At 48.4% G+C, this 23,828-nt stretch overlaps 1 long non-coding RNA gene across 1 annotated transcript in view; it reads right to left on the reverse strand.

The window, feature by feature from the left end:
* The window catches only part of LOC135275167 (uncharacterized), a 36,658-nt gene extending 18,980 nt beyond the window's left edge, over positions 1-17,678 (reverse strand). Inside the window, exon 1 of the long non-coding RNA XR_010342876.1 lies at positions 17,582-17,678. This is a non-coding gene — a long non-coding RNA (uncharacterized LOC135275167). The remainder of the gene's footprint in view (positions 1-17,581) is intronic.
* Between the last annotated feature and the right edge of the window lie 6,150 nt (positions 17,679-23,828).

Consider the following 23,828-nt stretch of genomic DNA (forward strand, 5'->3'; position numbering starts at 1 on the left):
GACTCCTGTTTCACAGTCTGGGTTTAACATTCCGAGGGCCTTTTTTATTATTATTCTCTGAGAAGTTCCTTTGCTCAGCAAGGCTGTCAGGAGCACTGGTAAAGGTTGGGTGCTGGGTCTTGGCTCCTTAGCACCCCAATTCCCACCCCACCCCCCAGTGACTCTGACGGTGGACGCAGGGACTCCAAGCCACAGGGATTCTCAGCTGTCGCTTGACGCAGCGGATCCAGGGCCCTTATTTAGAACCTCGGGGGACGGGGTTGGGGGGTGGTGGGGAACAACACTGGCTGTCCCAACAGTAATTCCCTTGCTCTCCGCACCTCCTCACCCTCCTAGGGGTGGGGTTCAAGAGTTTAGACTCCCCAGCTTTGGGCTCAGGTTCGGAACCTTTCCTGGGCCCTTCCAGAAACCCTCCCCACCACCGGCTGATCAGTGACCTGGGCTCCCGCATGTAGTGGCTGCTGCGGAGTGAGTTAGTGACCCGGAGAGGAGTAAATCGAGGCTCCCTCTGGAAGGGAGATGTGTTATAAAAATGCTTCCCTCTGCTAGGACACCTGGACCCTACCAAGATCATTAGACTTGAACACCACATTAGACAACACCGTGTCTTCATAAGAATACACATAACATAACAGACGGGCTAGAAGGAAGATTAGAAGGAAAGCGGGCAACAGGTCGATGCCTCTGGGTGGTGTGAGGTTACAAGTGGTCTTTATTTACATATTATTTTTTCTGTATTTGCTAAATTTTCTCCATTGGAAACGTACTACTATTAAAATCACAAGAAAAAAGTACTTTTTAAAAAGGATATAATATTTTGTTAAAAGGAAGCTCAATAATAAAATAAAAAGATATAAAATATCTCATTTTTGGATGCAAAATATAAGTGTAACATTGAAAAGTGAAAATTATAAGATTACGTATATAACCCACGTGAGAACAGAATATATGCCAGATCTGTGACTAAAGTAATGTAGCTGCGTATTTGTAAATTCTGAATGAGAAAATTATATGTGAGAGAGAATAAAGGTGCTATGCCCGGTCGGTTCCCCCATTACAGCACAAAGAGAGGGCTCTCGTTTATCTGTGTCTGACTGTCTTGCTAGGATATGAGGCACTCGAGGGTCAAGGGAAGCTTTAACTTCTCTCTGTGTCCTTCTGAGGACTTGAGACTCAATAAAAACTTGTGGATGAACAAGCGAATGTGTTCTTTAAAAATAAATGGCTGAGCACGATGGCTAATGCCTGTAATCCAGCACTTTGGGAGGCTGAGATGGGCAAATCACTTGAAGTCAGGAGTTCAAGACCAGCCTGGGCAACATGGTGAAATCTGGTATCTACCAAAAATACAAAAAATTATCTGGGCGTGGTGGCAAGCACCTGTAATCCCAGCTACTCAAGAGGCTGAGGCAAGAGAATTGCTTGAACCCGGCAGGTGGAGGTTGCAGTGAGCTAAGATTTCGCCACTGCACTCCAGCCTGGGCAACATAGTGAGACTCTGTCTCAAAAGTAAATAAATAAGTAAAGATACATTAAAACTCTACAAACAAAAAGCATACCAGGAAGTGATGTAGAAATGTGTCTGATAAATCAGTAAAACACAGGGGGTTGTATATTTTCAAACAGATTCCTCCAAGGGCACTTGGGCCTGCTTGTGGACCCTCTGTCGTGCCCACCAGGCTGGGAAGTCCAGGTGGATAGGGACTCTCTTTGTTCGTCTCAGAACCGAAGGCACCCAGTGCAGTTTGGATGTACTTGGGAGTACAATGAAAATATGTGGAAGTGGCCAGGCGCATGCAGTGGCTCACACCTGTAATCCCAGCACTTTGGGAGGCCGAGGTGGGTGGATCACCTGAGGTCAGGAGTTTGAGACCAGCCTGGCCAACATGGCAAAACCCTGTCTCCACTAAAGATACAAAAATTAGCTGGGCACGGTGGCATGCACCTATAATCCCAGCTACTCAGGAGGCTGAGGCAAGAGAATCGCTTGAATTTAGGACGTGGAGGTTGTAGTTAGCTGAGATCGCGCCACTGCACTCCAGCCTGGGCAACAGAGTGAGACTCCATCTCAAAAAAAAAAAAAAAATACATGGAAGTATGTTGACAATCAGAAAAAAGCAATAGGCAAGATGCTCTTTATTACATAAAAGAGATGAATAGGTCTTCAGTGTCAGACAAAAAGATAGGAGCAGGTGTGTCCCAAGTACAGGCCAACATCCTCCTGAAGATGGAGCTTTCTCTTCCTACTGGGGTTTCTCCCATGGGGACAAGAGGCAGCCCACACCAGGAATTTAGGGGAAGTGCCATCAGCTCAAGAAGGGAATGCCGAAAGTGAGGGGGACAGAAAAGAGTCCCTGCTGTCCTTCCTGTGTCCTGGTGCTGGGTTTACTTGTCTGCGTTTCTCTCTAGACTGAATTCCTTAAATGCAGGGGCTGGGGCTGGGGGTGCTTCTCCATCTTCATCTAGGAAACCCAAAACAATCAATTACATTCAAGTGGCATTTTGATCACATTTCTATCTCCTGAGCCTTTTCACTGGGGACAACAGAATGAGTGAGCATTTGGGCATTTGTTCAAAAATATTCATTGAGCTTCCAGGATGTGCCAGGCACAGCTGTGGCTCCCACACTTGTGAAGTTCATTTGTGCTATTGCAACTGCAACTGACATTTTAAATTCACTCCACACTGTATGTATTTTGACTTGGGGAATTTTTTTTTCTTTTTAAAGGAAAACAGTGGCCAGGCATAGTGGCTCACATCTGTAATCCCAGCACTTTGGGAGGCCTAGGCAGGCAGATCAGTTGAGGTCAGGAGTTTGAGACCAGCCTGGCCAACACGGTGAAACGCCATCTCTAGCAAAAATACAAAAATTAGCCAGGCGTGGGGGCGCATGCCTGTGATCCCAGCTACTCGGGAGGCTGAGGCAGGGGAATCACTTGAACCCAGGAGACAGAGATTGCAGTGAGCCAAGATCATGCCATTGCACTCCAGCCTGCGCAACAAAGCGAGACTCCATCTCAAAAAAAAACAAAGAAAAAAACAAAACAAAGAAAAAAAATAGATTTCCACTCCTAGAAATATACTAGGTATGTATTCAAGAGAAATGAAAATATACAGCCACACAAAAACATGTACACTCACAAATGTTCATAGCAGCATTCTCATAACAGCAAAAAAAAAAAAAAATGAAACAACCCAAATGTCCATCAACCAAAGAATGAATAAATAAAATGTAGTTTCTTCATACAATGAGGAAATATTATTTGGCCCTAAAAAGGACTACAGTACTGATATGTGCTATGACATCACTGACCTTGAGAACATTAAGCTATGTGTAAGGAAATAGTCACAAAAGGTCGCATCTTGTAAGATTCCATGTATATAAAATGTCCAGAGTAGACAAAACTATGGGGCTAGATGTTGGATTATTGGTTGCTTACACTGGTGGTGAGGGGGAAGGAGAGTGCCACTGATGGGGTAGGGGGTTTCTTTCTGGGGTGAAGAAAATCTTCTCAAACCGATTGCGGTGATGGTTGCACAACTGTGAATATACTAAAAACCACGGAATTGTCCATTTTGCATGGGCGAAGTATACGGTATGTGATTATATTTCAATAAAGCTGTTATAAAACAAGAAAGAAAATAGAGAATTTCCCCTTTCAAGCACGCCAAGTGTCACGGAAATTGATTTCACAAGCGAGTGGTCTGCTTTGGTTTATGAGTGGAATTTTTATTTTTCAACAGCTTTGAGCTCATTCTTCAAGACTACTTGTTTTAAGGTTCACTTTGTCCTCAGAAGCCTCCAGTTTCTCCCGCACCGCCTGTCCCCAGTCCAGGGAGCACCATCTGTGGCCCTCGGCCCACCTCGTTCCTTGCCCACCCTGCCATGCCGCTGCCAGCTCCCAAATGCCAGAGCTGCCACCTGGGGCCCTGGCGACGCCGGGGCCCACAGTGTTGTGATGTGTTTGGATGGGGAGTTCGTTCAGTGCCAGCGTTACCAGGCTCGAAGGGTGACTAATCCCATCTGCATTTTTGGTTTCAGCTGCCGGGCCTGCTCAGCTGGAGAACCTCACATCTCTCAGCTGTTTTCGGAGAAGCTCACCTCACAGCTGTAGATGCCGGAGCGCAAGCCCATTCCCCAGCCCCTCGGCATCACTTACACGTGAATGTGTCCCACAGAACTCTATTGAACACCTACTGTGTGCCGGGCACTGTTCTGAGGACACAGTAGTGACAAGAAAAAGTACTTGCTCTAATAGAATAACAAAAATACATAGGAAGAGAAGAAAGGAGGGAAGGGAGGAAGGGAGAGAAAGAGAGAAAGAAAGAGAAAAAGAAAGAAGAAAGAGAGAGAGAGAAAGAGGAAAGAGAAAGAAAGAAGAAAGAAAGAAAGAGAAAGAAAGAAAGAAAAGAAAGAGAGAAAGAAAGAAGGAAAGAAAGATCTACATGATGTTAGAGGCGCTGCTCATGTAAATTAAACAAGGTGAAGTGATTGTGAATACTTAGAAGAACTTCTGATTGGGTGGATGGTGTGGGGAGGCAGCCTCTCTGAGGAAGTGGCTGAGAACGAACCGTCTGCATGAAGATCTGGAAAGAGAACGAGCCAACATGGTTCCTGCCTCATGGCCAAGGAAGAAGGAGAAAAGATGAAGTTGGAGCAGTGGGCACACCAGGTTTTCCTTTTTAAATGCAACAGGAAGCCATTGGGGGGTTTCACTAGAGAGGAACAGAATTTGACTTAAGGTCACTCTAGCTGCTGGGTGCAGAGTGGACGGGTGTTGGGTAGCAGGAAAGTTGGGGCCAGGACAGCCTTCAGTCCCAGTTCAGGCCCCACTCAGTCTGCCCCTACTTCTTCCAGTGGGGCCTGGGCAAGAGCCCACCCGCCCCGACTCTGGTAACACTGGCGTGGTTTCTGTTGTTCTGTTTTCAGGCTCGGGTTCTTGCTCTGTGGCTCAGGCTGAAGCACAGTGAGCTCAAGCAATCCTCCCGCCTCAGCCTTCCAAGTATCTGGGATCACAAGCATGACCCATGGCACCCAGCTAACTTTATTTATTTATTTATTTATTTTTTATTTTTATTTTTTTTTAAAGACAGGGTTTGACCATGTTGGCCAGGTTGGTCTCGAACTCCTGACCTCAGGTGATCCTCCCGCCTCGGCCTTCCAAAGTGCTGGGATTACAGGCGTGAGCCACCGCGCCCGGCCCTTTATTTATTATTTTACTTACTTTTTGTGGAGAACAGGATTTTGCTGTGTTGACCAGGCTGATCTCAACTCCTGGGCTCAAGCAATCCTCCAGCTTCACCCTCCCAAAATGCTGGGATTATAGGTGTGAGCCACTGCACCTGGCCTAACTTTATTTTTTAAAAGGAAATTATATCATAGTCAAGGTCATGATTTAATGCACAGGTTACATATGTTTTCTAATCCACGTGAACATAAATATATAACTTTTTTTTTTGAGACTGAGTCTCACTCTGTTGCCCAGGCTGGAGTGCAGGGGCATGATCTTGGTTCACTGCAACCTCCGCCTCCGAGATTCAAGCAATTCTCCTGCCTCAGCCTCCCGAGTAGCTGGGATTACAGGTGCGCGTAAGCACACCCGGCTAATTTTTGTATTTTTAGTAGACACAGGGTTTTGCCATGTTGATCAGGCTGATCTCAAACTCCTGACCTCAGATGATCCACCCCCTTTGGCCTCCCAAAGTGCAGCATTCACAGACATGAGCTACAGTGCCCAGCCTCCAAAATATGTAACTATTTGAAAGTTTAAGTGAACTTTCAAAGGCTGCAATTAAATTCCACTAGGTGGCCGGGCATGCCACTCTACTCCAGCCTGGGTGACAGAGTAAGGCTCTGGCTCAAGAAAAAAAAAAAAAAAATCCACCAGGCTTTCCTGAGCACCTACTATATCCTGGACCCTATAATAAAGACTAAGGGTCCAGAGATAAACAAGAACAGTCTCTGTCCTGATACCGTTAATTGTCTAACTGGGAAGACAGACGAGCCTCTATGTGGTCGCAGCCCTAGGTAAAGGGGGCATAGTAGAAAGATGCTACAAGGGGCACAGGTGGTCTAGAGGAAGGAGGGATTGCTGCTGCCTCGGGCAAAGTCAGGGACAGCTTCAGGAGAAGGTGCTGGTTAATCTGGGTATTGATGGGATGAATAGGAGTTTGCCAGGTAGACAGAGAGGAATCAGAACATTCCAGGTATAGGGAACAGCATATGCAAAGGTATGGAGCCCGAAGTAGGAACCCGCTAGAGCATAAAGTTCAAGAGGCTGATGGAGATAACCCCAGGTCCTACCTTCACCTCAAGCTTGGAAGGCACCTAAATCAGTGGAGGCTGCAAACCCTCGCCCTGCCTCCATTTCCTCCTGAGCCTGAGTGGAGATAAAGAAACTGATGGTTCTGAGTTCCTAGTGAAAGGAACAAAAAAAAAAGAAAGAAAGAAACTGATGGTTCAATGAAGAATAGAAAGAACTCAGACTCCAGAGAAGATGGCCATGGTGTGAAACCTCTTACCCTGTACAAACTGGGTCTATATTTTCCTCATCTGTGACATGGGATTATTCCCATGATTTGTTGAGAATTAAACAAGACAATGTGAATAAAGGGCTGGGCACAGGCCTGGCTCACATTAGACGCTCAATGCCAGGCTTCCTCATTCTTGTCCCCACCTCCCCACCCCACCCCCACTGCAGTGGGTAGTGGGCTGAGCCACCCAGGGAGCGTGGGAAGGAGACTCCCAGCAGCCTACATGCCCAGCTCAGCAGAAGCCAGACCAGCTAAGCCAGCCCCAGCCTGTCCTTCCCCTGGCCCCACCATGCCACTCTCCACGCCCGGGAGTTCCCAAGCGGGCAGGTCATGGCAAATGAGATGCATCCACATTGCTAAGGACAACTGAGTGACCTGTGTGCTTGAGTCTCTGTAAACACGATCCCAACCAACGACCTTTGCTGGATCTTATCACAGCCCATTTTATCCCCCAGTGCGCAGACGAGGAGGCCTTGCCCAAGGTCGCACAGTCAGGATCAGGATTGAAACTCGGGTAGGGGCTCCAGGATTCCTTCTTTGTCTCCTACACACAGGCACATGTGTCCATGTGGTCTGAGTCCCTCCAAGGGCCCCCCGACCTGCCTTTCCGGCCCCAGCCCCACCCCCCATTTCCTCCCTCACTCCCTTCATCCACGTCATAGGGAACCGCTTGCAGTCCCCAATGACTCTGCTTGCTTCACACCCTGTGCCTTCTGCGGGCCATCCTCCACACCTGAAATGCTCTTCCTTAACCCTCACTCCCCACTTCACTCCTCTCCCGTCTGGCAAAGTCTTACTCATCCTTCAGAGCCCAGCCCAATTGCCTCCTCCAAGAAGCCCTGCCCAACAAAGTCAGTCTTATCTTCCTCCTTGATCATAGGGTGCCTTTAAATCGCAATGACTGAAGAGAGAACAGACTTTCAACTTTGATCTTCTTAGTGTCTACTAATAACTTCTTGATGATCAAATGAGAGAATTCACAAATCAACTACTTTGCTGTTGCATGCTTTAAAGGGCCGCAACTGTGTTTATTGATTTTTGTTGTTGAGAGCAGAGTGTGGCACGCTCTCGGGGTTGCCACGCGCAACCTCATAGACTGTGCACTGCACAATGCCGTGGGGTGCTGAGCACACAGACGGCGATGTAAATTATACTCTCTGGAGATGGGCAACGTGCCAGCCCTGACCCTTGGCCATTCTGGAAATATTTGCAAGCCATCAGGTGGTAGAGCAAAAGGGGCACAGGCATGGAATTCAGACTCACTTGGGTTCAAATCCCAGTTTTGCCACTTCCTCACTGTGTGCTCCCAGACAAATGACTTAACCTCTCTGAGCTTCTGTAATAAAATGGGAACGGGTAACCCCCTCACAGAGCTTCCGCAAGAGTTATTTAAGTCAATAGAAAATGTGGCCAGGCACGGTGGCTCACGCCTCTAATCCCAGCAGTTTGGGAGGCCGAGACAAAGTGGATCACCTGAGGTCAGGAGTTCGAGGCCAGCCTGGCCAACATGGTGAAACCCAGTCTCTACTAAAAATACAAAAATTAGCTGGGTGTGGTGGCAGGCACCTGTAATCCCAGCTATTTGGGAGGCTGAGGCAGGAGAATCACTTGAACCCAGGAAGCAGAGGTTGCAGTGAGCCAAGATCACACTACTGCTACCAGTCTGGCAGACGAGAGCGAGACTGAGTCTTTAAAAAAAAGAGAGAAAGAAAGAAAGTGTCTAACATGTAGCAGGCCCACAATAACTGTTCATTCCCCTCCTTGAACATCTGGAATTCCTGTTCCCTCCCCTAACTTCCAGATTGCTTGCGTGTCTAGGATGCAAATGCGTTGTCTTAAACCAAGCTCTTCCTAGACTGGCTGCAATACCTTCTTTGTCCTTGCTCCTATAAGCTTTGGCACTGGGTCCAGCTCTGACACAAATTAGTAAGGTCCTATTCCTCCAGGAATTTGTCTCACTGGTGCCCTCACATACGTGCATGAGAATGTCCACTGAAGTATTATGAATAGAAGCCAAAGGCAGGAAACAACCTCCATGCCCATTAGAAGAAGCAGATCAATGAATTACATCCATGCATGCAGTGGATACCACGTAGTTGTAACAAAAAGGGAGCTCTCTACGTACTCACAGTAAGTCATCTCCCAGATAACAAAAGAGAAAGAGAGCTATGGAACAATTTGTTGAACGGAGCAGCTGGGGGTCAGGGTCTAACCACAGAACAGAGAAAATGACATGAGGAACTAATACTTAGTTTGCCCAAGGATGGCACAGACCTGGTACCATTGGGATGCAGAGGAGAGAAGCTAATTCCTTACACACCATAGATGCCATGGGGCATTGAGACCTAGTTCTACTGTGAAAGCTCACTGAGAAAGCCTGGCCAGACCATCTCTGGAGGGACGTGCGAGAAACTGATAACATCAGTTCCTGGAATAGAGAATGAGGTGACTGGGGGTAGGCATGGAAAGAAGTCACTTGTCACAGATCAGACCCTTGAGTAGTTTTAAATATTTCGCCATGGATGTGATTTAACCTGTTAAAATGAAAGCAAACCATTTTAAATAAGGATTCTGTAAGGGCCATATGTATGGAGTAATAATAATAACTTGCTGTTTGACCTTGATTGGGGCTCAGGGGACTCCATATCCCCATCTTCGAAATGAAAAAACTGTCTCAAGAAGAGATGCAGGCTCCACATCAGAGAGCCATTCCTGAGTCCAGCACCCAGCACCGTGGGCATGGGCAGAACACTGCATTTCAGCGGGGCCGAACCACCGAGGCAGGTTTGTCCTCAGAGACAATGGGACCTCAGCCATCCTGAGCCACTCCAGATTCAAGCACATGCTTTGTGTCCCAGTTACAGAAGCTTGCTGTTTACACCGTTTCCCAGCGAGCAGGATCACAGCAGCCCCTGGCTCAAGGGGCCTAATTTTAAAGTTCTGGGCAGACAGAACAAAAAGGCCAGACCCTGGCTACCTACAAGACACATGTACTTAAAAGAAAAAAAGTGACCTGGAGGGCAGAGAACAGAAAAGAGAAAACAGTGTCTCCCTCCTCCCTTTCTCCTCCCACAGACTGACTTCTCCAGCACTTGTCTGTCCCCCAGGAGCTCAAGGAGCAGGAGTCAGGCAGATATCACTGCCTTGAGGACAGTTCCCGTTTTACCCAGAGTCTCAAAGCTGCCTGAGCCTAAGAATCCCATCTGGGAGCATCAGTTCAAAACAGATCACTAGGCCCCAGACAGGTGATTCTCAGGGATCTAATTGAATTTTCTGATTGTTTCATAATGTTTTTCATTTGTTTGATTGGTGAGTTTGCTTTTCAGTTTGTTTAGATCAGAGTCCTAATGAGATCCAGACGTGGTGACTGGTTGACATGTCTCCTAATCTGCTTTACTCTAGAGATTGCCTCTCCCTGTATTTATTTACTTGTTTATTTATTGTTTGTCTCCCTTTTTCTTGCATTTTATTTGTAGAAGAGACCAGCTGTTTGTCTATAGAATGTCCCATATCTGAAATTTGCTGACTACATCCCTGTGGTGCCACTTAACATGTTCCTCTGTCCCCTGTAGCCTCTGTAACCTGGTTGAACCCAGGGACTTGTTCAGATTCAGGCTAGAGTTTTGGGCAAGACTGTTCCATGGGTGGTGCCATGTTCTTCCACCCAGAGGCTCATACTGCCTGCTTGTGTGTCTCTTTGTGATGTGAGCAGCCACAGTTACCCAATGCCTGGTTCCATTACTCCATGAGGCGTGGAACAATGACTTTCTAGTCTATCATCCCTTCTACATTTTTAAGCAGAAGTAGACACTTCCAATCATCAACCATTTGATTACCTGGAGGTGACGTTTATATAGAAAAGGCAGAATTGATTATTTAAATCCTTTTTGGCACAGTGACTATGCCAAAAAGTTGACTTGCAGTGTGAGTGGGCAGATTCCTCTGAGCCTGTCTCCACAGGTGTACACGGGAAGTGCTGGTGATCTATGTGGAGAGCTCATTCTCTTAGCAAATGCTGTGTGCATATGCATGCCTTCCAGGGCACCTGGCAAGGTTTTCCAGCCTCTCGCGTGGCCCCAGTCTCAGTCTCAAACCCACTGTTGAAAGATAGCCAATGCCAGTAGGATCTTCCCTAAGAAATGCACAAATTCTAAGCAAGAAACAAATCCAGTTCGCCTCTGTGGCCCTCTCTGCAGATGAGAATGTTAGTGCCTCCCTCCCTGGGTGGCTGTGGGTACCAAATGAGGTAATGCAGAAGGGCCTGACACTTGGGGAAACCCAGTAAGGGGTCCTCCCTTTTACCCCTCAGGAAGCAAACAGTTCTAGGGCCCTAGGACTTCAAAGTTCGCGCGCGCATACACACACACACACACACACACACACGCACGCACGCACGCACACACACACACACACCGGGCACCAGTCCCTCCCAGTAGCCCCGTCAGCCGGCCGGGCAGCCCTATTGTTCGAACACTTTCCCAGCCCGAAGGGGGCCGCTGGGAACGCGAGGAGGCCCCGGCCCTTCCTGCTCCGACGCTGACGCGCGGCCTGCGGAAGGAACAGCGCGTCTCTCGGGGCCAAACGCATTCCATTCATGCCCCGGCCGGCAGCACGCACGTCCGCACCTCCGCTCCCAGCACAGGCTCACTGGCGATCCTGGCCCGACCTGCCTAGGGAGAGGGAGACTTGGTCGGAGAAGTCAGGGGAGCAGATCTCGTTTGAGCTCTCCAACCCTCCTTCCCGGAGCCTCGTGAGGATGGGCGCCTCAGCCCATTCTACGGCTAAGAAAAGTGGAGACCAGAGGCCGGGTTGGGGAGCTCACGCCTGTAATCCCAGCTCTTTGGGAGGCCGAGGCGAGCCTTGAGCCCAGGAGTTCGAGACCAGCTTGGCCAACATGGCAAAACCTTGTCTCTACAAAAATACCAAAATTAGCCTGTCATGGTGGTGCAGGCCTGTAGTCCCAGCTACTTTGGAAGCTGAGGTGAGAGGTTCACTTGAGCCGGGGACCCTAAGGCTGCAGTGAGCCATGATTGCACAGCTGCACTCCAGTCTGGGTGACAGCGCAAGACCGCGTCTCAAAAAAGAGGCAGAGAAAGAAGCAGTGAAGAGCAGCGCCTACTTTTCTCCTTTCGTCCTCCTGACAACCTGGCCAAATGCACTGTCTTGCTAGGAAGTGACTGAATCCAGGTTTTCCTGGGTCCAAAGACATGATTTTTCCGTATAGCACAATGGACTCTGACACCAGCACAGCAGAACTTAAATCCTGGCTTCATCACTCAGCTCGCAGCCAGGCAACAGGCAGGCTACAGCACTTCTCTGTGCCTCAGCTTCCTCATATGTAAAATGGAGATAATAACAGTCCGTACTGATAGGGTTATTGTGAACGATCTAGAAGATGATACATGTAGTTTAAGTTACTGTTATAATTTAGCTTCTAGATCTAAAAAATGTGTGAAATGGAGCCAGAGTGACCAAGTGTTCCAGTTTGCTGGAGCTGAAAGCCCTAGATGCAGGAATTTCCATGCTAAAACCAAGACAGTCCCTGGCAAACCAAGACAGATGGTCCACCATAGCGAAACTGATGGGTTTCTTGTTTTTGTTTTTTTTTTGAGATGGAATCTCACTATGCTGCCTAGGCTGGAGTGCAGCGGTATGATCTCAGCTCACTGCAACCTCCGCCTCCCGGATTCAAGTGATTCTCCCACCTCAGCCTCCCAGTTAACGAAGCTGTTTTTAAAAGTCCACATTCCTCTCTAAAGGGCAGGATGGTGGCCATTTCAGGCTCTCACTATTGAGATTTTCCCAGAATTCTTTGGGCCTCAGCCCTTTGTCCTGCTCTCCCTGCTCCGCCCTTGCTTAGCCAAAGGGAAACAAGACATTCTTGACATGAAAATTTTCCACATCCTTCAGGGCAATCTTTTGGTGCCAGAAATAGTCAGCAGGATTTGGGAGTCAGCCCAAGCCACTAAAAATAGCTTTCATTGCCCCCCGGAAGGCCTGCGCCATCTCAACCCCAGATGGCCTGATGAGCTGCCCGCCCGGACCAGCACCTTAAATGACCAAGAGCTCTGCTGGTCTGGCTGACCACGGGCGCAGAGGAGGTCAGCTCCCACTCAGCTTCCTCGGCCAGCTACCAGGCCAGGACCACCAGGGCCACCCACCCAGAGACATCCCCTCCTCCACCGCCTGGCATGCCTATGTCCCTGACTCAGGCAAGTGCAGCACCGTCGCACGTGTCCACACCTGGACAATCACCCACAGCCCCAAGGGCATCCATACAAATGGGAACTCACAGCCATACCCTCCCTGCCCTCTGTAAACTTCAACACACACGAAACAGCCACACACATGCACTCATGGCTAGCGTATCATTTTCACTACATAAATGTCAAGCTGTCCTCTGCATTCCTAACACAGTGTTTCCAAACTTTTCCATCTTTGCCTCTATTCCTCTGCGACTCCCACTCCATCCCAGGAAGATTTTTGTTAAATTTGCATTTTTTATGGGACTTGGAGCTTAAAAAGAGAAAGAAACAAGAGGGTTGAATGTTCATTTTCAAGATATTTTCAAGCTGTCTGCTGCTGCCCAGATCTGACATCTGTCCTCTACCTGGCTCCTATCAAGTCAATGAGAATCCTAGGCCAGTAAAGAAGGAGGATCCCTGGGGAGCACCCATGGGACTCCAGATCCTCAGCCCAGCCTTGCGGCTTACCCTCACAGCCTGGTCTAGGTGGGAGCAGGTGGGAAGGTGCCCTCCCCAGGGTGAGGGGCCAGGGCTAGGAGGCCAGGATACCTGGGGGTCATTGCTACAAGCAGGAGCAGAGCATTTGCTGGTGCTTCTGCACTGATTCCTCCCCAGGCTCCCTGACTGCTCTCTGAAGGGGAAAAAGAAGAGGAAGAATAAGAGATATGTACTGGAACTAGCCCACCAAAAATGTGGAGGCGACACGTGGCAGGGTCTGACAAGACCCCAGCAGCCAGGCAAGAAGTGGGGTTCCAGTCAGGACACTTCCACCCACATTCTGACCTGTGCCGGGAACTTTCCCTTCACTAAACTTCAGCCTCCACTGGCAGGTGGCGTCCACAGGGGACCTTCCTGTGCAGACAGTCCACGGTCCTGTTCATTCACTCACCCAATTATTCCAAAAAACATTTCTTGAGCACCTGCTTTGTTCTAGGTCTGGGCTGGTGCTGGGAGAAACAGCTGTGAACTGCTGGGCATAGTGGCTCACGCCTATAATCCTAGCACTTAGGGAGGCTGAGGTGTGGGCATCACAAGGTCAGGAGATCAAGACCATCCTGGCTAACACGGTGAAACCCTGTCTCTATTAAAAATACAAAAAATGGCCAGGTGTGGTGGCTCATGCCTGTAATCCCAGCACTTTGGGAGGCCGAGGTGGGCAGATCACCTGAGGTCAGGAGTTTGAGACCAGCCTGGCCAACATGGTGAAACCCTATCTTTATTTTTTTAAAAAGTAAAAAAAAAATCCAAAAATTAGCTGGGCATAGTGACGGATGCCTGTAATCTGAGCTACTCAGGAGGCTGAGACAGGAGAATCGCTTGAACCCGGGAAGCAGAGGTTCCACTGAGCCAAGATAGCACCACTGCACTCCAGTCTGGGTGACAAAGCAAGACTCCATCTCAAAAAGAAAAAAAGAAAGTGCTGTGAACAAGACCAAGCCAAGGTCCCTGCCCCACAAGTGCCTACAGGGCAGTCAAAGAGACCACACAAAGCCACAGTCACCCTTTAACAGAAGCTGGAGCAGTGCCTGAGGAATGTGTGCTCAGGGAATGCAGGCTGCACGGGACAGCCACGGCAGAGCGTGCTATGGAACCAAGGAATGGGTGCCCAGACAGAGCAATGTAGGGAGGAGGCACGGGAGGTAATTCGGTCGGTAAGACCCCCTGAGCAGTGGGGGAAGGCAGCCTCACAAAAGGTGTGGAAAGGGGTGGGAGTGTGTGGGGTGTGAGCATGCATGTTTCTGAGTGCAAGTGAGTGTGTATGGGAATGAGTATTGTGTGAGAAAATGTATTTGAGTGTGAATATTAAATATGTGTGGGTGTGGATGTGATTGTGAGTGACAGCTTGTGAGTGTGTATGTGTGTTAGTGTTCAGGAATGTGCAGGTGGGTGTGAGCATGTGTGAGCATGAGCAGGTGTAAGTGCATGCATTTGAGCATGTATGTAAGTACGCGTGGTGTGTGTTTGCTGGGTGGAGGCATTAGAGTTCCAGGCAGAGGGAAAGGCGTAAACTCACTGCAGTAAAAATAAGCTCAGTTTCTTGAAGAAATGAAAGGAAACCCATGTGTCATTTGCAGTGGTCAGCAGAAGGGACACTGTGCCATAGTGATACAGAGTGAGGACTCGCCACGTGCCTGACTCCGTGCTTACTACACTAACTCCTTTGGCTCTCTCAGCAACCTGATGCACTATATTCTATTACTAGTCCATTTTACAGATGAGGAGCCTGAGACACGGAGAAGTGAAATGACTTCCCCAGGGTCACAGACATCGGAAGCAACACCGATAGAATTTCAAGGCCTTGCTCTGAATCACTCTGCCAGAGACCCAGACTAGCTGGGCCTATGGAGGACACAGAAAGAGTTGAGCTTGATCCTAATTATGATGGCAAGCCACTGGAAGGTTCTAAGCAGAAGTGTGACTTCATATATTAGAATTAGATTCATTTCCAAGAAAAACCCAACATCACAATGGCTGAAACAACATAGGAAGATAGAAACACAGGTTGCTCACACACACAAAAAGCCCACTAGATTTAAGAGAATGAGAAGACAAGCCACAGGCTGGAAGAAAATATTTACAAAAGATATATCTGATAAAGAGTCGTCGGCTGGGCATGGTGGCTCAGGCCTGTAATCCTAGCACTTTGGGAGGCCCAGGCGAGTGGATCACAAGGTCAGGAGTTGGAAACCAGCTTGACTAACATGGTGAAATTCTGTCTCTACCAAAAACTAGCTGGGTGTGGTGGCATGCACCTGTAATCCCAGCTACTCAGAAGGCAGAGGCAGGAGAATCACTTGAACCCGGGAGGTGGAGGTTACAGTGAGCCAAGATCGCGCCACTGCACTCCAGCCTGGCAACAGAGTGAGACTCCATTAAAAAAAAAAAAAAGAGTTGTCGTCCAAAACTCACCTAAAGCTCTTAAAACTCAACAGTAAGAAAACAAACAGCCCTCAAAAATGAACAAAAGATACCTTACACCCCTCAAAAAGAAAGTATACAGATGGCAAGTGAGCCTGTGAAAAAATCCTCAGCATCATCTGTCATCAGGGAAATTCAATGAGACACCACTACACACCTAGTTAAATGGCCAAAATCCAAAGCTCTGATGACACCGAGTGCTGGAGAGGATGTGGGGCAATAGGAAGTATCACCCATGGCTGGTGAAAATGAAAAATGGTACAGCCACTTTGGAAGACAATTTGACAGCTCCTAACAAAACTAAACATACTCTTGCCAGGCAACTCAGCAATCGCACGCCTTGGCACTTACCCAAAGGAACCGAAAACATTTCCACACAAAAACCTCACATGGATGTTTATAGCACCCAAATTCACAGTTGCCAAAACTTGGATGCAACCATGATGTCCTTCAGTAGGTAAGTGAATAAACTGTAATACATCCAGAGAACGAAATGAGCTATCAAAGCCATAGAGGAACCATGGATGAATCTCAAATCCATATTACTAAGTAAAAGATATCACTCTGAAAAGGCTACATACCATATGACATTCTGAAAAAGGCAAAACTATAAAGACAGTGAAAAGATCAGTGGTTGCCAGGAGTTATGGTGAGGGAGGCGTGAATAGGCAGAGCACAGAGGATTTTGAAGGCAGTGAAACTCCTATGATACTACAATGGTGGATACCTATCATGACACATTTGTCCAAACCCACAGAATGTCCAATCCCAAGGGCGAAGCCTAATGTACACTGTGGACTTTGGGTGATACTGATGTGTCAGTGTCGGTTAACAGACTGTAACAAATGCACCACTCACTCTGTCAGGGGAATGTTGATAGTGGCGGAGTCTATGCATATGTAGGGATGGGGAGTATGTGTGAAATCTCTGCACCTTCTGCTCAATTTTGCTGTGAGCCTAAAACTGCTCTAAGAAATAGAGTCCATTAAATTGTGTTTAAAAAAAAAAAAAAGAACCGCAGGGTGCGGTGGGCTCAGGCCTGTATTCCAGCACTTTGGGAGGCTGAGACAGGCAGATCATGAGGTCAGGAGTTCGAGACCAGCCTGGCCAAAATGGTGAAACCCTGTCTCTACTAAAAATACAAAAATTAGCTGGGCATGGTGGTGGCGCCTGTAATCCCAGCTACTTAGGAGGCTGAGGCAGGAGAATTACTTGAACCCGGGAGGTGGAGGTTGCAGTAAGCCAAGATGGCACCACTGCACTCCAGCCTGGCCGACAAAGTAAAACTCTGTCTCAAAAAAAAAAAAAGAACCAATGATGCATACAAGAACATGGATTAATCGCAAAAAGCGTGCTGAGCGAACTACCCAGACACAATAAAGGAATACCATATGATTCCATTTATAGAAAGCTCTAGAAATGGCAACATTAATCTAGAGTGACAGAAAGCACAAGTTGGCTAGGTGGCTAAGGTGGGGAGGTTAGGGATTGATTGGAAAGGAGCACAGAGGAATTGTTGATGATGGATATGTTCCATATCTTGAATGTATTGGTAGGTATAATACACTCTGCTAACATCTGTTGAAATTTAAAAATATATAAAACTGTATAAACCTGTCGGAATTTATTAAACCATAAACTTAAATGAGATCTATTTATTAAAATAAATATTATCTCAATGAAGTTAGAAAGAGGAAAACTTTAAAAAGTGCACCAGAGCTGATGACAGTGCTCTGCTCCATAAAATCCTTGTCAGACACATGAAGGGTCTGAGATCTATTTTTTCCTACTTGCAAACTAACAACTGAGCTCACCACAATTGCACAGATGCTAGCAGAAGACACAGGACTCTCGGGTCAGAGACAAAGGACTTCATTACTCACAACACAGTAGGCAGCGTAAGCTTCATCTTTGCTGTGGTTTGCTAGCCCGCTAAGTTCCATGGGGCTGGAGCTGGAGGCCCAGGTGGACGCTGTGCACACAGTGGGCTTGTGTCAGAGCTGAGATACACTGAGCCAAGGAAACTCCTAATCTTATTAGCATAAGAGGCTGCTAACAAACCTGGTCAACATTCGACCAGGAGAAAGGCATTATCTTTATAATCCTGGTCAGGAAATAAATCTGTGGTCTGCTCCAGAGTGAGACACTATTCCTGCTCCCCCAGGCTATCTGCCATGCAAACATCCTTGAAAAGATGGTTCCACACAAAAGGTGTCACAACTCAGGCCTGTAATCCCAGCACTTTGGGAGGCCGAGGCTGGTGGATCACCTGAGGTCAGGAGTTCGAGATCATCCTGGCCAACATGGTGAGATCCTGTCTCTACTAAAAATACAAGAGTTTGCTGGGTATGGTGGCATGTGCCTGTAATCCAAGCTACTCGGGAGGCTGAGGCAGGAGAATCACTTGAAACAGGGAGTCAGAGGTTGCAGTGAGCCAAGATCATGCCACTGTACTCCAGCCTGGTGACAGAGAGAGATTCCATCTCAAATAGATAAATAGATAAATAAATAAATAAATAAATAAATAAATAAATAAAAATAAAAAGAATGCCGTGGAGAATTGCCCCTCAACAGCCTTAAGGGAAGGAGACTCCTTCGGTCTTGCTGCTCTACCATCATTCCCAGTATCACTTCATGGCTAAAAATGGCTGCCTCAGCTCCAGCCATCACTCTGTATTCCAAACCACAGGGAGGACAAAGGGGAAAGAAATGTATCAGCCTTCTCTTTAAGGACACTCCCTGGGAGTTGCATACACATTAGTTTTGACTTATTCTAATAGCTATGCCTGCCCGAAAGAGAGGCTGGGAAATGTGAGACATATACCTGGCTAAAAGCCTGTCACTAAGGAAGACGAGAGCCTGGGAAACAACCGGCCTTTCTGCTCTACATAGTCAGTGTCACAATGGTCTGTCGCAATGGTCTGTGAACGCTCCATCAAGTGCTGAGGACACAGGACACATGAACCTTCATTCCAGGAGGCCTTGGGAGAGCGTCTCATTTAGTGGCCGTCTCGGCCCTTCCTAACCTCCCCAGCCGTACAGAGGTTGTTAGGCCCCCGAGTGAGGGTGGGATGAGCCCTGGTCTCGCCTGGTGCAGTGGAAGACCCTGCCAGGTCTGAGTCTTGGATCACACACTGTGTTCAGCCTGAGGTGTGGGCGAGTCCTCTGCTTCTCCAGGCCTCAGCTACTTACGCCAGGTGACGTGGTGTATTAGTTGGTTTTGCATTGCTATAAAGGAATACCTGACACTGGGTAACTTATGAAGAAAAGAGTTTTATTTGGCTCATGGTTCTGCAAGCTGTACAGGCAGCATGGTGCCAGCACCTGCTCAGCTTCTGGTGAGACCTCTGGAAGCTTCCAGTCATGGCGGAAGGCAAAGGAGCGAGCCTGTGCATCAAATGGTGAAAGGGCACAAGAGAAAGAGGGAGGAAGGGCCAGGCTCTTTTAAACAGCCAGATCTTGGCAGGTGCAGTGGCTCATGCTTATAATCCCAGGTCTTTGGGCGGCCAAACCAGGTTGATCACCTGCGGTCAGGAGTGCAAGACCAGCCTGGCCAACATAGTGAAACCTCATCTCTACTAAAAATACAAAAATTAGCCCAGCATGGTGGCAGGTGCCTTTAATCCCAGCTACTCGGGAGGCTGAGGCAGAAGAATCACATGAACCCAGGAGGCAGAAATTGCAGTGAGCTGAGATCACGCCACTGCACTCTCCAGCCTGGGTGACAGAGCAAGACTCTGTGTCAAAAAAAAAAAAAAAAAAAGAGAGAGAGAGAGAGAGAGCTCACTCCTTACCTGAGGACAGCACCAAGCCATTCATGAGGGAGGAACCTACTCCCATGGCCCAAACAGCTCCCACTAGTCCCCACCTCCAACACGGGAAGTCACATTTCAAGGTGAGATTTGGAGGGGACAAAACATCCAAATTCTATCAATGGTTTGCTAAACGTGGCAATAATAATAAGCCCACCAAGCAGGCTAGATGGATGCACTCAATAAGTCACATATATAAAGCAAATAGGCATAGTGGGTGCTCGATAACCCAGGCTTCCCTTATCTTTCCTCTCTCACCCCGAGCTATAAGGTCTATATTGGGCACCAGCTCTGGCCAGAGACACTGAGAATAAAGTCACCCCCAGTCTCCTGTAGTGTATACAATAGGATGAGCAATGGCCCTACTGGGACCCCAGGTCTTGCCTTGCTAAGGCTACAGGGCCCTTCGCACCAGGGAAGCAGCTTGGAGTACAGCACGCCATGTTGAGTGTTGGAGCAGCCTGGCTCTGCCACGCCGTGTCCAAAGTCAGCGTGAATGACAGCCCGAATGGCTCACTTGGGGCTGGGGAATGAGGCAGTCTCCCACCTTCACAGGCCCCTCATCTTCACAGGACACCTGGTATTCTCTGCAGGTTTTAGGTTCTTGGTACATCTATCAGTTCATCTACTTCACATTTTATAAGTAGGAATCTAGCTGGGCACAGTGACTCACGCCTGTAATCCCAGCACTTTGGGAGGTCAAGGTGGGTGGATCAGCTGACATCAGAAGTTCGAGACCAGCCTGGCCAACATGGTGAAAGCCCATGTCTACTAAAAATACAAAAATTAGCTAGGTGCGGTGGTGCGTGCCTGTAATCTCAGCTACTTGAGAGGCTGAGGCAGGAGAATTGCTTGAGCCCTGGGAAGCAGAGGTTGCAGCGAGCCAAGATGGCATCACTGCACTCCAGGGTGAGACTCTGTCTCAAATGAAAAACAAAAAAGATAAGTAGAATCTGAAGCCCAGAGAGGTGATATAACTTGCTGAGAGTCACAGAGCAAGGGAATGCTACACTTGGGGCTAGAACACAAAGCTGCTGCCTGACGTCTTTGGCTGTGGCTCAGAAAGTTTAGTCACTGGTGATGATGAAAACATGAGGAATGAAAGTGGCCAGGGAAATCTGCAACAGACCCTTCCTCTGCCTAAACTGCTCATCCGATGACGACACTGAGGGGAGCTGGGGCCAGCGGCCAGGCTTTCCGGTCCTTCTTCCCTGCTGGTCATTTCCCTGGCTTCAGAGCAGCACGCTGCCCACACTCTGAAACGGCCACCACGGGGGGCACAGGGCTCTGATCCTTTTTGCGTAAAAGAGCAGGACAAGGGCAGGGACCCTCATGAGGGCACTTGGGAATTCAGTTCTAGGAAAGTAGGTTGGGCCTGGAACAAGTCCCGGGGCCTTTATTTCTCTTATAAAATCTATAGAACAATAATAAATTGGCTTCAGGTCATCCCTCAACACTTGAGATGGGAGTCCTTCATGTGCCATGTGCTCAGCCTTCTAGGGCTCAAGGGTCACCTCTTCCAGGAAGCCTTCCTGTATTGTTCTCTCCTCTGTCCACTCCTCCCTGCATTTCTCCACCCTCTTGCTCTGCCCGCACCTCACCTACAGCTCCCAGACCACTGTGCTAAAGTCATGGGCCAATGTATCAGCCTCCACCACATGCCAGGAGAGCTTGAGGTCAGAAACCATGTCTCCCCCATCCCTACGCACCCAGCGTCCGGTGCAGGGCCCAGTGCTACTAAGAGCTCTGTGTGGTTAGTTTCCTGACTGAACTGTGGGCCGGGCTAGAGCATGTGTCCCCATCAGAACCGGCTTCCAAAGCCTCCCTCGCAGAATTCACTGCAAGACCCCAAACCCTGCCACTGCCTGGAGGCTCTCCTTGGCTGGTCATATCCTAGAAGGAGGTCCCTCACCCCCAAAGTGTTTCTTCGCGTATTCAGCCATTCACTTCCTCAACGATGTGCTTAGCCCTGCAGTGGGGCCTGAGGACACAGAAATGAAAAAGGCACGATCTTACCCTCAGGTGGCTCACAGTCAGATGAGGGAGGCCAATGCTCTCTCCCTTGCCTCCTTCCCTCCTTGCCTGTCTCCTTCTTCCTTTCCATATGCATTTATTGGGCAAGAGACACACAACTACACGGAGTGACAAGTGCCAGGAAGGTGGCTGTTGAGAGCTCTGCGGGAGTCCCGAGAAGAATCCCCAGCGGTCACCAGAGGCCTTGGCAAAGGAGATTTCCAGGAGACTCATCATGGATAGCGAATCTTCCTATTAGAGGAGAAGCTGTGAGTCATAAGCCCCAAGCAGCCCTACAGACTTCCCCATGAATCACCCACTGCCCTCTTCTCCTCATTGGAGGCACACGCCATGGGGAATTCTCTTTAGAAAAGGAGGGAGGAAATATGGAGGAAGTGGTGGGAGGACAGGGCTCAGAGTGGAGTCTCCGAGGCCCATTTCCCCACCATTGTCTTTCTAGACCCACAGCCCCGATCCCAGAAGCTGAGCCTCAGGATGGCCGGGTCTCGAATAGCCAGGACCCTCATGTGGCTTCCTGCTTACAAAGTGCTTTCACACACTTTATTTCATCTGCACACCACTGTGTGTTATGGGAAGGTCTCCAAGGGAAATTGCTTCATGAGGAAGGGAAAGAGGCTGGTTGAGCAGAAAAGAATCACTTCCCCCTAGCTTGGGCCCAGGACCCACCCAGAGGGGAAGGGAATTGTCCATGGCCTGCAAAGATCTTTCACTTATCCATCATGTTCACTGAGCACTCCCTGCATGCCAGGCACTGTTCTAAGGGCAGGATGGCCCAGGTCCAGGCAGAAAGAAGAGCATGGGGCCCAAGGCAGGAGTGAACTTTGCCCATGCAACATAAAGCAATGAGGCCGGGCTGGCTAGAAGGGATGAGGGAGGGAGAAGAGTGGCAAAGATGCGGTCAGAGATGTGCAGCAGGACAAATATCAGGTCTTGTAGTCTCTGCAGTCACAGCTACTTGAGAGGCTGAGGCAGGAGAATCACTTGAACCCGAGAGGCAGAGGTTGCAGGGAGCTGAGATCTCGCCATTGCACACCAGCCTGGACAACAAGAGTGAAACTCCGCCTCAAAAAAAAAAAAAAAGCGCCAGGCGCAGTGGCTCACTCCTGTAATCCCAGCACTTTGGGAGGCCGAGGCAGGTGGATCACAAGGTCAGGAGTTTGAGACCAGCCTGGTCAGTATGGTGAAACCCCGTCTCTACTAAAAACACAAAAATTAGCTGGGTGTGGTGGCAGGCGCCTGTAATCCCAGCTACTTGGGAGGCTGAGGCAGGAGAATCACTTGAACCCGGGAGGCAAATGTGGCAGCGAGTCGAGATTGCGGCACTGCACTCCAGCCTGGCAACAGAGTGAGGCTCCCTCTCAAAATTTAAAAAAAAAAAAAGAGGAAAGAAAGGAAAAGTCAGAGGGATGAACACAGCACTTGGGGCCTCTTTTCCCCAAAGGGTATCTGCCAGTTATGAAATAAAAGGATCAAAGGCTAAGAAGTTGAGCAGAGCTTTTTTTTTTTTTTTTTTTTTTTCAGACAGAGTTTTGCTCTTGTTGCCCAGGCTGGAGTGCAATGGCGCAATCTCGGCTCACTGCAACCTCTGCCTCCTGGGTTCAGGCAATTCTTCTGCCTCAGCCTCCTGAGTAGCTGGGATTACAGGCACACGCCACCATGCCCAGCTAATTTTTTGTATTTTTAGTAGAGACAGGGTTTCACCATGTTGACCAGGATGGTCTCGATCTCTTGACCTCGTGATCCACCCGCCTCGGCCTCCCAAAGTGCTGGGATTACAGGCGTGAGCCACCGCGCCCAGCCGAGCAGAGCTTTTAAAAGACTCATGGGTCTAATGGGACAAAAATTAAAGCTCAAGGCATACCAAGGGGGAACCCGGTACACCCTATGCTTTGGGGAGTATTACCCAAAAAATTAATCCAGGCTGGAGAGTCTGGTAAATCCACCAAGCTTTTAGTTGAAACTCCAAAGGGATATACCCTTGGACTAAGAATGAGCTAGTCATAACAGGATCTAAAGCCCAACTTCAGGTCATCTCAACCCATCTCAATCTCCAATTGGATTAAGGTGATGTGGGATTCCTAAAAACCCCTAAACACTTTCCCCAAAGGAAACCATCTCTAATGGAAAATAACATTATCTTAAGCTTCAAATGATCTCTAAAATTTTTCATATACAATGCCTGACAATCAACCAAAAATGTGAGAAAATGAAACAAAATCAAAAATCAAGAGAAAAAATAGACAATAGAAATAAGTACAAGGACCCATATAGTTATTGGTTACAG

The sequence above is a fragment of the Aotus nancymaae genome, unplaced genomic scaffold (assembly GCF_030222135.1).
Source record: "Aotus nancymaae isolate 86718 unplaced genomic scaffold, 86718_ANA_hifiasm-v0.15.2.pri h1tg000015l_1, whole genome shotgun sequence".
Taxonomy (NCBI): domain Eukaryota; kingdom Metazoa; phylum Chordata; class Mammalia; order Primates; family Aotidae; genus Aotus; species Aotus nancymaae.